Source organism: Plectropomus leopardus, chromosome 23 (assembly GCF_026936395.1).
Source record: "Plectropomus leopardus strain MGB_pleo_1.0 chromosome 23, ASM2693639v1, whole genome shotgun sequence".
Classification (NCBI taxonomy): Eukaryota; Metazoa; Chordata; class Actinopteri; order Perciformes; family Serranidae; genus Plectropomus; species Plectropomus leopardus.
The window spans coordinates 11,898,956-11,911,425 of NC_142198.1; the positions used below are offsets into that span (position 1 = coordinate 11,898,956).

General features: G+C 40.0%; 1 protein-coding gene across 10 annotated transcripts in view; it reads left to right on the forward strand.

Annotated features, from left to right (window-relative positions):
* Positions 1 to 12,470, forward strand: part of LOC121961921 (adhesion G protein-coupled receptor L3-like) — a 273,036-nt gene that overhangs the window by 17,892 nt on the left and 242,674 nt on the right. For all 10 annotated transcript variants that reach the window (XM_088073194.1, XM_088073195.1, XM_088073201.1 and 7 more), the window contains exon 2: positions 11,730 to 11,815. The gene's annotated coding sequence lies outside the window, so the exon portion shown is untranslated. The remainder of the gene's footprint in view (positions 1 to 11,729; positions 11,816 to 12,470) is intronic.

Here is a 12,470-nt window from a genome sequence, read left to right on the forward strand (position 1 = left end):
CTTTTCTTTTCCCTCTCTCTTTGCAGCCTTTTCGAGTAATTCACAAGCAGAAACACCTTTTTTCCCCTCACATTGTGTGGCCTTGCATTGGCAGGGATAGCTACTGTTTCTCCTCCCATCCATTCAGGTCAGTCACATTTGTTCATTGCAGGTGACCTGATGAGAACATGGCCCTTATCTCTCACGGTGCCCAAGAAGAATTGAACATGTTTCCTCGGCCCATATTGTAACATTAAAGCAGTCGATTGCCACATGCTATCACATCAGCCACGAGCGTGGAATAATGCAGTGCAGGCTTTCAGTGATAGAAAGATGCCTATCATTCTTTGCTGAGCTTTTACTCTCCTCAGGGCTACGTGTTTAATATGACTCTACAAATGTGATTTAGTGGGCAGATAGCCTTGGGAAACAGAGGTCGATGCTGCAGAGACCTCTGGTATGTAGTATATGGCAACATTGTATGTAGGTTAAGGTTATCTTGTGGATGTTGTGGAACTGGATATAGCAGAGGGATTTTCGCAGAAAAGGTGTGTGTGGGTTTGGGTTTAGTGAACAATTACCTTGCATCATTTTTTGACATTTCTTGCATCACTATCAAAAATGCAAAACTTTTAGAATTTTCCAGATTATTTCAGCAGTTTCTTTCTCCTGTAATAATTTGTTGCTTATTACTTTCAGCAGCCTTGTCTTTCCTTACTGCATATTTCCCGAAAGCAGTCTCTCACAGAGCATCAAATTCATATGACATGTTTTCCTTCAACTCTCATCCCGCCCCCTGTCTTTATTCATCCTCGATTCAATTACTTTTTGGTTTCAGCAGAGACTCGTTCTTTACTATATTGCTCTCTGATGCGTGTTGCTACCCCACAGATTTATGTCGGAGCTGAAAGATGGCTGTCCAATTTTCTGCATGGATAGCGGCGCCGGTGGCATTGTGTGTGTTTTAAAAGCTCTTGTCAGATGTGCGTTAAGGACGTATGGACCGCGCAGCCGTGTAATTCTTTCAGACAGTGGCCATTTCTGTCACATCCCGCCATTAGCTTGTGTATGGCAGTGATTTGCCATGTGAGTTCTTATGGTCTAGCTGAAGCTGAGTGTCTGAATGTGTGTTTGTGTGTGTGTGTGTGTGTGTGTGTGTGTGTGTGTGTGTGTGTGTGTGTGTGTGTGTGTGTGTGTGTGTGAGAGAGACACTTGATTTGAAAATTTATGACTGTGGGCATGCATGTCTTAGTGGTGAAATTACTCATATTGCCAGTTTTTTTTTTCCATACCTGTTATTAATTTCAGAGATGATAAAAAATGTTACCACCTGAATGGTCACTTCATTCATCCTTGTAAATAGGGAATGCATACCAAATTGGAAATTAGTCAAACCAGTTGCATTTGTTGAACTTTTTAAATTTTTGCAGGATACCGGAGGGTGGAAATTGGTTTTTCAGGGATGTTTAGAAAAGGGCAAATGTATTTTTACTCCTTTCAATAGCTTGTTTTCCTCCTTGACATATTTGGCACATTCATAAACACATACTGTGCTTTATTGTAGGGTGCATATAACTACATAATCATTTATTCTGACAAGTCTTCCAAGTGTTTTCACTCTTGGCCTATTTTATGTCACTGCTATTCTCAGCTTTTCGCCTATCAAAGCTCGCATACTATGCTCATTTTGAGGTTCATCCTTTTATTTTAGGTTTCTGCCAGAACATATTTACATTCTTTGATGTAACGAAAACAAAAAAGAAAAGAAAATATATATTTTCCTCATACTGTCTGCTTTAATAAACCTGTATTCATCCTCAGTCTGAAATATTCTGTTTTAGCGCTTGTCTCATTAAGCCTCCTTCCCACAGCCCAGTCTGCTCTAACTGATCGGTGTGTTCAAGATTTTGGCATTTGTGGAATGACTGTAATGGCACTATATCAATAATTACATTTATTTTATCAAAGATGCTAGCAAACCAACACATTTCACACAATAAGCACAGCAGAAATGTTAAGTAGGACCACCACGTTTAACTAAATATCTTTACACATTACAGTTACAAAGCTCCGACAACTTTTGAGAGCTCATGTCCCTGCAATACAAAAGAATTGCCAGTTGTTGACCCAGAAGTGTAAGTGCATGTAAGTCCATTCTTTTGCTAGAGTGACCACTGTAGTCCCTGTATACTTCCTGTCAGCTTCTACTTCAACAAAAATTCCAACAGCAAATACAATGGAACCCATTTTGAATGTTTATGGTGTCAAGTTTGTTCATCTTACGTTGTGACATCACAACTTTTGCGGAACTCCTGATGGCTCTTTCACAGGCCCATTTTCTGAATACGGACTGTTTATATTTCTCTGAGGACTGAGCATTTCAGTTCTTTCAAAGTATTTATACAGCACCTGTACTTGCTTTATAATATAAAAAAGACACAGAAATCTGACTTCTTACAATACTGGACCTTTAAGAGCAATAGTTCCACATTAAACCCAATTTTGGCCTCAATAGTCAAAGTTATCTCTACACAATCTGTCCATAGAGAAAAAAACTGTAGACAGCCTTAATCTGTCACATACCAGTAGACAGCTCCCCAGCATGGGGTCACACAGCCTATTACTGTGTTGATGCAGTTATAGTTATGTCTTTCTTTGTAGTCACAGTGAAAGGTTGACGTGCCCCCAGCTGACCGCCCCTTCCTCACAGGGGTCCTGCGATATCTCGGTTGTCTCCTTCCAGGCCTGAATGGGCACATTGTGCTGCTGCCTGCTGCTGCTCTGCAGACTACTAGGTCCTCCGCACACACCTGTCAAGCCATGTCCTTGGCGCCTTGGGTACTGAGACACTCCAGAGCCCCCCTGCTGCACACATGGTTATTGAACCCTTGCATACCCATACAAACACACACGCACACACCAAAAAGCAGTCACATATGAACAAATAAACACGTGGTTATGCAGACCTGTGTTAAGACACAGACATGTATACACAGAGACATACACAATTGAATTTCACATAAACACAGAGCATGCATACATGCTCCTTCACACACACATTCAAAGGCTTGACTTTATTAGAAACACACCTCTCTCCCCTCGCCTATGCCAAGGTTATATTCAGTGTGCAGGTCAGCTTCAGAATTCAGAAAGGGTCAAGTTCCGTATTTTTCAGGATGGGGAGGGCAAGGGCACAGAGGGTTGGTTTGAGTGCACACACTCACACATGGAAACAAGATTCAGAAGTAAACTACCTGTAACTCGATCCACTGCTTCAATCAGTTGCAGGTTTTCTGGTTTTAAGTTGAGGGGGGAACTGTTGGGGGGCATAGCATCCTGTGCTTCTGTATAGCAAATGAGATGATTTGCAACAATTTTTAAAACAGATTTATCTTTTTAGAGGAAAAACAATTAGTCAAATAATCAGTTAGTGGGAAATTAACAACAACTTTTGCAACTGATTAATTTTTGAAGACATTTTTTAAGAAAAAATGGCAAACATTCTTCAGTTAAAGCTTCGTAAATGTGATTTTTTTGTTGTCCTTTTTTTCCTCTACAACTGTAAAAAATAATTTATTTTGAATTTGAACCATTGGTCAGATGAAGTAAGACATTTGAAGAATTATTATGGACATTTTTCATTATTTTAAAATTTCATAGATTAGCCCGTAATTTGAAAAAAAATAATTGGCACAATAACCATTAATGAAAATAATTGTTAGTTTCAGCCCTAAATCATATTTTATGACTAAAGCTATTGTGTGTCAGAATTTCTAGCCTTTCTCTGTCATATATCATTTTAAACCAGAATTTTAATAGTTTTCAGCCAAATTAAGCAGAGTGAAGACGACACCTAAGGGTCTGTGAACTTGCAATGGGCATTTGTCCATTTTTTCTGGCATTTTGTAGACTCTATTCAACAAAAATCTATTGAAGAATGAAAATAAATAAGTTTCAGTCCCAGATTAAATTAAACCAGTTTCAAAAGTACACTATTTTTAGTGGCATGACACATTTTTAGAGCACTAAATAGCTCATGACCCTTTGAAGGTAATCCTTTTTTGATGTCTTGCAGCACTCATCTCAAGTACTTCCTCTCTGTCTCTCTGAGCGTGACTCCATGGCCTTGGCCGGTAACCCTCCACAACAAATGTGCCTCTGCATGTGGCGTTTTCCTCACAGAAAAATGCTAAATGGCTCATTGTAAATGCACACAACGTGCACCCTCATGAAGGACCTATGGTGTCAAGTCCCACTAGTGTCACCCATACAATTTTCCCCTCTATTGACTTTTATGTTCTGCTGCAAGGTTGGTCATCGTGGTGGGAATATGTATGTATTCCAAATAAAGACAAGCGTGATTATCATAATGATATTCCCCTGCTAAGGTAAATAGCCCCCTGGCCCCATCGGTGGGGGGATATTTCCATGTGTACGTATGGCATTTTGACAGCTTGTTTTTGACGATACATTTCATGCATTTAGTATTGGGCACCGTAGACATAAAGCCTTTTCAGAATCATCTCTGAGCTGGGATTTCCAGGTGAGATCATGTGATAAGAGAAATCTCGTTTTGGCTTAAGACGCAATCTTGGGTCCTATGACTACAAAAACATAATATTTACATAAATATTCAAACACATGAGCTTGCATACACCAACAAATAAAAATTTAAAACTGAGGTGCTGTGGACCACTTTAGCTGCATGCAGTATTCTGGAGGCTGTGTGTGTTTGTCACCTCTATCTTTTCAAATAGCTCAATCTCCACAGAAAAAAAGAATAAAAAAAAGAACACACCTTTCCTAAACCCTGCTGAAGTCCAACTCCTTTTCACTCTTTGCTCCATTAATGGTTGAGCAGACTTGGATTGGATTTGTTAGTTCTTGTTGCTTTCATTGGTTGGATTTATTAGGTATTATTAGATATTATTAGATATTCGGAAGGTCCCATGGCTAATGCTTCTGTTTTGAAGTGTGTGTAGCTTGTTTTTGAAGAAACAGCCTTTCGAAGCAATGCACCTTTGTTTTTGGGATAACTGGCCATCGGACAAAGGAGCTTTTGGTCCAGTGGAACATTTTTCAGAATGTTTGGGGTTTCTAAATTAAGAGCTGACAAAACAATGTCATTGCACCAATTATTGTTATTGCCGTTGCCATGTTCTTTTTGTCAAGTTTGTCTGACCTAGAAACATCAGCTTAGGGGGGCAAGACTCATCAATTAAGGCCTAAAAGGGCCCGTGTATAAGTAAGTATTTGGGGTAAGGACTTGAGTATTCAATGTTGCATGTCTCTCATCCCCTCTTCTTATTGGTATGCCAACATAGATTTTGAGAGATAAATGGGCACGTGACGATAATGATAGAAGAGCTGTAGGGAGAAGAAATATGTGGAAAAAGAGAAGGAATCCAGGACACGAGACAAGTGTGTACTGAGAAAATGAACCAGAAAAGAATGAGAGAGCAGACATGTAAGTATACATTATCTTCCTGCAGTTGGCAGCAACCTCAGTCAATTGTTATCAGCTTTCTGGAATTTAATGTGACCCTTGGGGGTAGGGATGCTGCCCATGCATTATAAATGCTGCCCATTGACTTTGGTTGTTAAGCTTTCCCTCCCTTGTGAAAAAGCACACCCTGTCTGGCTATGATTACGTATCTGATAATAGTAGTGCGATGTAATTTGTGTGAAATTTCATGAACAGAGGGCTTGTTTGTATTTCACACTTTGATGCAGTGATGAGTTCTTCTCCTTTGCCTTCACCTCCTCAGAGTAGATTTAAACCCTTAAATATATGCAGACTCATCCTCACAATGTGTGAAGTGTAATAGTTACATTTTGTGAAAGTCATGGTATGTTATAGTAGAAGTGCAGTTTACCTGAGGGTGCAAACAAAATCTTTATGAGACCTGGTACTTTCTGTCTGAGAGCAGCTCATTTGAAAGTCTGTATAATCTATGAAATAGCTGCAAGTAGTCGAATAAGCACTAAGAGTGCATATTGCGTACTTCACACAGGAGTATGTAGGTTACTCAGGGCCGACTCTACTTGTAAAAGATGCCAGAGTTTCAATACATTTTCTGTTCATTAGCCATATCTCCTTTGCCTTTGGCCCCAGCATGCACCAGCCGGCTTGTCAGTTACAGTGTCACAACCACAGGGTCATTTAATTTAGAGCCCTGCTCCGCCGATTAGAGCTTTTGTTGTGAGCAGCCGTGACTACTGTAACGCGGGTGTTTGGGTCAGCGATGGGCACAATAGCTTAGTTACTCTCGCTGACTTCCTCACTATTGCCTCTCCCTCTCTTTCTCAGCACATTTTCCACTTGGCTGATAAAATAAGCCACTCTTTGATGAGCTTTCGGCAGGCCACGGTGCTGTGCCTCAGTAAATGCTTTTATAGAGACACACCACAGGCTGTCGACTTGGATCAGTCATACAGCGGCCGCATGCGTCCACTGCTTTCTCATATGTTCTTTTGTCTCCTGATAGCAGTTTTTTTGACACGCGATGATAAGCTGGTGATAGAGACGCTAATGTATTTCAAAAATGCCCTTCGACTACAATATGCAACTTTTCGCCTTGAGGCAGCATGAGTATCACTTTTCCTGCCCTGTTTCTCCTCACTTGGTCAGATTCATGCTCCTGTACTTTTCATCATGATTAGCTTGAAACAGCATGAAACCAGAGTGTGAGGTAACCAACAGCTGCAAAGCAGTCACAGATTGTAGAGAAGCCAATGGCAAGGGCAACCAGTCCAGAAACACTGCAATCAATTGATGATATTCTTGTATGCTTCATATTTAGCCTGTGTGGTACTTTTTTCCCCTTCATTGCCATTTATCTTCCTTTCAACATGAAAAGCTGTTACAGAGTGTTTAATTTGGATGAAGAAGAAAAGGTATTCTTTCTCCTTCTCAGTCAGTCGTGTTGTTCAGTAGTGTTTTGTTGCCCTGAGGCTTGTGCTCCTTTTTGTTTTTGTGATTTGTGTGTCTTCTTTTTACCTGTAAGCAGTTGGAAAAAAACACAAACGTGTGTAATTGCTTGTTCAAATTAAACACACAGTGCCGAGCATGAACATTTTTCATGAATCAAAGCATACTTTGTAAGCCTATTGTTAGGTCAAGTCATGATCATTTTCCTTTTTCTTTGTTTTTGTTGGAATGAACATCATAAAGAATGATGAAACTCTACATCTCTCATGGCAGAAAAGCATTGTTACACCCAAAATTACTGTCAGGCGTGGTCAGAAATATGGTCCATTGCACTTGTGACCACACTCAACACTGATATCCAGGACACTGTGCTGTACCACAATGAATCACTTTGGGGGTGTGAAATCAAATTTGGCTGTAAGTTCACGGCAGTGAAAGCGGGAGAGTCAGCCTGCGTTTCATCACTCTGTAATTTAGAAAACACTCTTTTCACCATGGGAACTGAGAAACAGAGAGCAGTAGATAATGTGATGAAGAGGAGGGCGAATGGCACCCTTCCTGGAACAACTGAAGTAACATACAGTACTTCCTCTTGTATTTGTGCATTCCTGAAATGGGGACTCATTCGCTTGCAGGAATCGAGTGATTCTGGCTGGCTTACTTGGCAGTCCAACAAAACTTTCACATCACTTTATTCTCTATGTAATACTGACTGGTTGCATATCCCTAGCAGTCAATGACAAAATGAATAACATGATGTCAAACTGTAATCGTTCTTTAAGTTTTGTCTCAGTGATCATATCCCAGCAGCCTTTAACATGTTAACTTTTTATTGCGCTGTTTTAAGTGGCCTTAGGTAATAACCTCCCCTCAATTTCAGTAAGAAAGCTAGAGGGTAGCTCAGTAGTTTTTAAGTGTAACTTTTAAGGCCTGTAGTAATGAACATTGTAGCACCTGTGACGTATCTGTTCCTCAATATAGTTGAAAAGTAACTGTGTATTTATGTGTAATCATGTAAAAAGTCTTAGAAGCAGCACTATCCACCACTGTACAAAATGCTGCCTCATTTGTGATGTTTCACAAGGAAGATAACGGTGCACACTCTGACGCAACAAGCCAAAACTCTCTTTCCTTTACTACACAACAACGCTGAAAAGGCCGTTTTTGAAAATCTTAACCATGGACGGAGTTTTACAAAAGTTTTGTTTTTAACTTAAACATAGTGTGCATGAGGACCAAAGGAAAAAACACATAAAATAAGCTATGCTATAGAAGTTAACTTGTAATTGAACTATTATCCAAGTAGCTAAATATACAATTATGGTATATTGTAGTATTATTTTTTCTTTGATTTTATCAATGTTTAATCAAGATCAGTTCGTGATTATGCTTGGTGCACTCATGTTTATATACCTATATACCATAAATATATGGCTCTAGTTAAATTTTGAAAAAAAAATACATTCATAATATTGATGTATTGCTATCATAATCACAATATTGCTTAGAAAAATTGCAATTAGATATTCTTTCAAAACCGTTCATCCCTATGTGCTGGTGCAGTGTAAACCCAACACCTTCCTAAATAACTCCACTGTTATGCTTTCATTAATTAGCTACCTGGCATTAATAAGCAGCTATCTCATACGGTGTCACATTGGGTCATCCATGCCTGGTACTTCAATAGAATAGCATATCTTTGGAATGAGCTTCTGAGGAGTAATGGTACAAGATTTCCTTGAGTACCTGGAACTGCCTGGTGTACATTTCTCTGGTCCAAATCCCTTTGAAGATATTTTGGAAGCTTCGGTTCTCATCTACTGCCAGACCTTAAACACAGATGATTATAAGAGAGCAGGTATGAATTGGGCCATGAGGGTGTCTCTGCTCAGTGAGGAAGATCAGGGACAGGAGCAGTTAATGTGGCTTTTATAAGAATTAAATATGTAAAAATAAAAATGTGTCCAATTGCTGTAATTACTGTAAATTAAGTCTGGGTAAGCGATCCAGTGTGATGAAGAGAGCCAACTAAACTGTCCAGAATATCATATTTATTTTCTATTGTCTGTGAACTGTGTCTCTCCTTTAGCACAACAGTTTGTGGTTAGAGTTGTTACAATATGGTGTGATTGTGTTTCTTTCCAAGCACTTCCAGGCTTACTAAATGACTGGCAGATGCTCTGTTGACCAAACTAGCTTCGGCGGTTCATCTGAATCGACCTATGGCATCTGCTTTCTGCACCAAAGTCTCAAATTTGATCAGACATAATGAACAGCAGATTTGATGAAGCACGGCCCCAGCACTTGTTCGGAAGCCAAGATCGGTCAGCCATTGTGCCCAGATGATATTTGGAAGTTTGGCAATGTAATTGAATTTTTTCTTCGTCTTTTGTAGTATAATTTGAAGAGGAAGAAAAAGGAAAGCAGTGTGTGTGAGAACACGGAAGCACAAGCGCAATGTCAAATCCGATGACAGCTCCAGAGGCTTTTTTTTCCTCTTTTGTTTTTTTGTTTTTGACTTATTATGGACATAGAAGGTAATTTTTCAAGCATGTGCCAGCGCTATTAAAAGACATGTTGACATGTGACAGACAACCCAAATTGGTTGGAGTAAAAAAAAAAAGTTTCTAAATTGCTGTCTAATCCAATATCTACTTAATTTGCATAGTAAACACTCCACTACTGATTAATTCTTTTTAATTTTGGCTGATTATTCATGACCCTAACCTGCTATAAACACCTCAATTACAATGGCTTTGGGGCGCATCACTTGTATGATTGCAGCTGAGATTTAATTATAAAACATGCAAAGATATTTTGCATTATCAATGGAAGTGAGAAAGGTGACAGTTTTTTTTTCTTCAGCTCTGAAGGTGAAGAAGAAACCTGCTTTTCTCTCGCTGAATTTCTGCTTACCTCTACGAAACCTTTCATGTAGGCTATTAATTGAGACGTAATTAAACTTAACCACTTCACCTGTGCACACTGGTATCAGAGCAGCAAAGGTTTATACTGAATATGATGAGTGAGAAATGTAACAAGCAGAGTGATGCGAAGGCTGAAAGCGAGAAAGTGGCACATGCAAAAGATGGATTGATACAAAGGCTGAGAGGCAGAGCAGGGGAGCGAAATGTGTGCGAGGGACAACGAGGCGGCGCAAAAGGTGACTGGAGGAGGCAGTCATCAAAATGCTAATGTTGTATGGGATATTTACTGCAGAGTGTTAATGCAGTTTAAAACAGGCTCTTTGTCCTGCAGCCCATCACCAAGCCCCTGTTGGGCCCTAATAAATCAGCCATTAAAAGCTGATGAGACCTGAATAGCTCTTCATACAGCGGCAATCGGGCTCTATCACCACTGTGGGAACCAGACAACAGCTGAAAAATTTATGAAGATGCCACTTAATAATGGGCGACCCAGAAGAGAGCAAAATATAGAGTTGGTGTGTGATGCAACTGTGACAAACCAACACTTCTGACATCGAAAAGTAATTATTCATCGCGGATTTTCTATGTGAATCTGTGTCATGGATGTGCACAGGTTTGTTAAAGGGTTAGTTTAGTATTTTGACTCGCGGGAAACACAATTTTTGAAATGTGCTCTGTACTGAGTGTGAAAGGGCTGCAGTGGCAATATAGGGCATGTCCACATTTTCCACCAAAATTAGGAGCATCGTAGTGTTGGGAAAAATGGGCTGGTGATTATCCAGGGCTCCTGTGAGAAGGGGGGGGTTCTAAAAGCCTGGAATGAAAAGTTTGGGTTTGCATTTTTTTTTTTTTATTCCTTAGTAATTAGTGGTGTAACTAAATTAAAATTGGCTGAGCAAAACAGCTGAGGGACTGAACTTTGTATGAAAAAAGTTGTGGAAAATGAGTCCTCTTACATCCCTTAAAGGCGAAAAATGGTTTAGTCCGTGCCTGCGCTTGAATGCTTTTTTAAACAGAGCTAGAACCAAGTGTGGCAAACTGCTTATGCAAAGGGCCCAAAATTTTGTACCATGCCTCAGTCTAAAAGTGCTTTTTTTTTGCCATTGACAGCCTTAGATTGTTGTTCTTAGTGTCTGACAACATTGTGGAAATGATCCCAACAGAGATAGTCCTTTTTGTGAAAGAGCAAGATCATTTTTGTTCAAACAGAAATGGGCCTGGCATAGCTATTGACAAACCCACCAAAGTACATTTAAATAAACAGTAATTTTATTATTTTAAAACACACCTTATTCAAAGTCAACAAAACAAAATAAAATTCACAAAAAACATCTTTATTTGTATATCCTCTGTCCCAAGAATCACCAACTCTGGTTTGGTTGAAACAAAAAAAAGTGAGGTGTCTAAATATGCTGGTTCTGTACATGCTAATTTAGCTGTTTTTTTAGTCTGGTGGGTTTGGTGATGGAAATTTCAGGGCTGTTTTTGGTTAAACAAAAGGGAACTTAATCTTTTACAAAACAGGCTATCTCTGCATGGATCCTTTCTATTGTTTTCAGACGCTTTTTATAATAATTTGAGCCTGTCAGCGGCAAAAACTTAAGTAGACATGCAGTATACTGACACTGCGGCAATGCCCTGAGCGGTTACATTGCTGCCTGTGTTGTGCCTGCAGGCTGAAGTGGTCGTGTTCAAAGGTCCAGGTTGAAAATGTCAAACTTACCCTTTAAAGCTGACTGAAGGTTATAATGGGAGATGTTAAAAGTCCCCCTGCTGGACTAAATTATTACCCCTGCCACCTATTTTGAAAGAATAAGTGTTGCCATGTTTTACTGATGTGAGACGATCCTTTTCTGCCTCCTAAACTGCTTCCTCTCTCCGTTTCCTTACAGAACAGAACATGGTTCCAAAATCTGGAATGTGATATACAGGATTTTTGAGGAGAACACTCAAAGCTCACACTTCGTCTCACACCAAGGTATTGTACAATTTTATCATAATTTCTGACCGCATCAGCACGAGCTAAAAATGTCAAACTGCATATGATGAACACGCAGCAGATCCCAGATTAAGTACACAGCACAGTAATGAAGAGCATTCTTGTGGGCCAATTGGGTTTGTTCTTTGTGTGCAATGGGATGCTTATGAAAATGATTCATGATAGGTACTCATCTTCATATGCAAATCTGTGGGACATCACTGGTAAGCCTTTAATTTCTGCCGTCAGCGACAAGGAGCCTTTTTTGGTTGGTAACCATACGCACCTACCGAGCGTGTTTGGATTTCATTCCCTGATGCAAATGATGTTTTCGGAGTAATCATGCAAAAGCGCAGCTGGCTTCCATTTCTCTACCCCTCGAATCTTTTGCTCCTTGCACACTCCTCCACCTCCACCTCCACCCCTTAAGCACCAAAACCTTCACGCACCAAGCTTTTTCTCTTCTCCCTGTCTGTTTGTCATTGTTGTCTTCCACAACCCTGTGTTTGCTCCCTGCTTCTTGTACTTATCTTCTTTCCCCTTCCTCGCTTGCTTGTCATGCTGGCTGAAGCCCTCCCCTCCTCATCCTGTCGATTCGCTCACACACACTTCCCTCCACCACCGCCACCACCACCAGCCCTCTCCACACTGAATG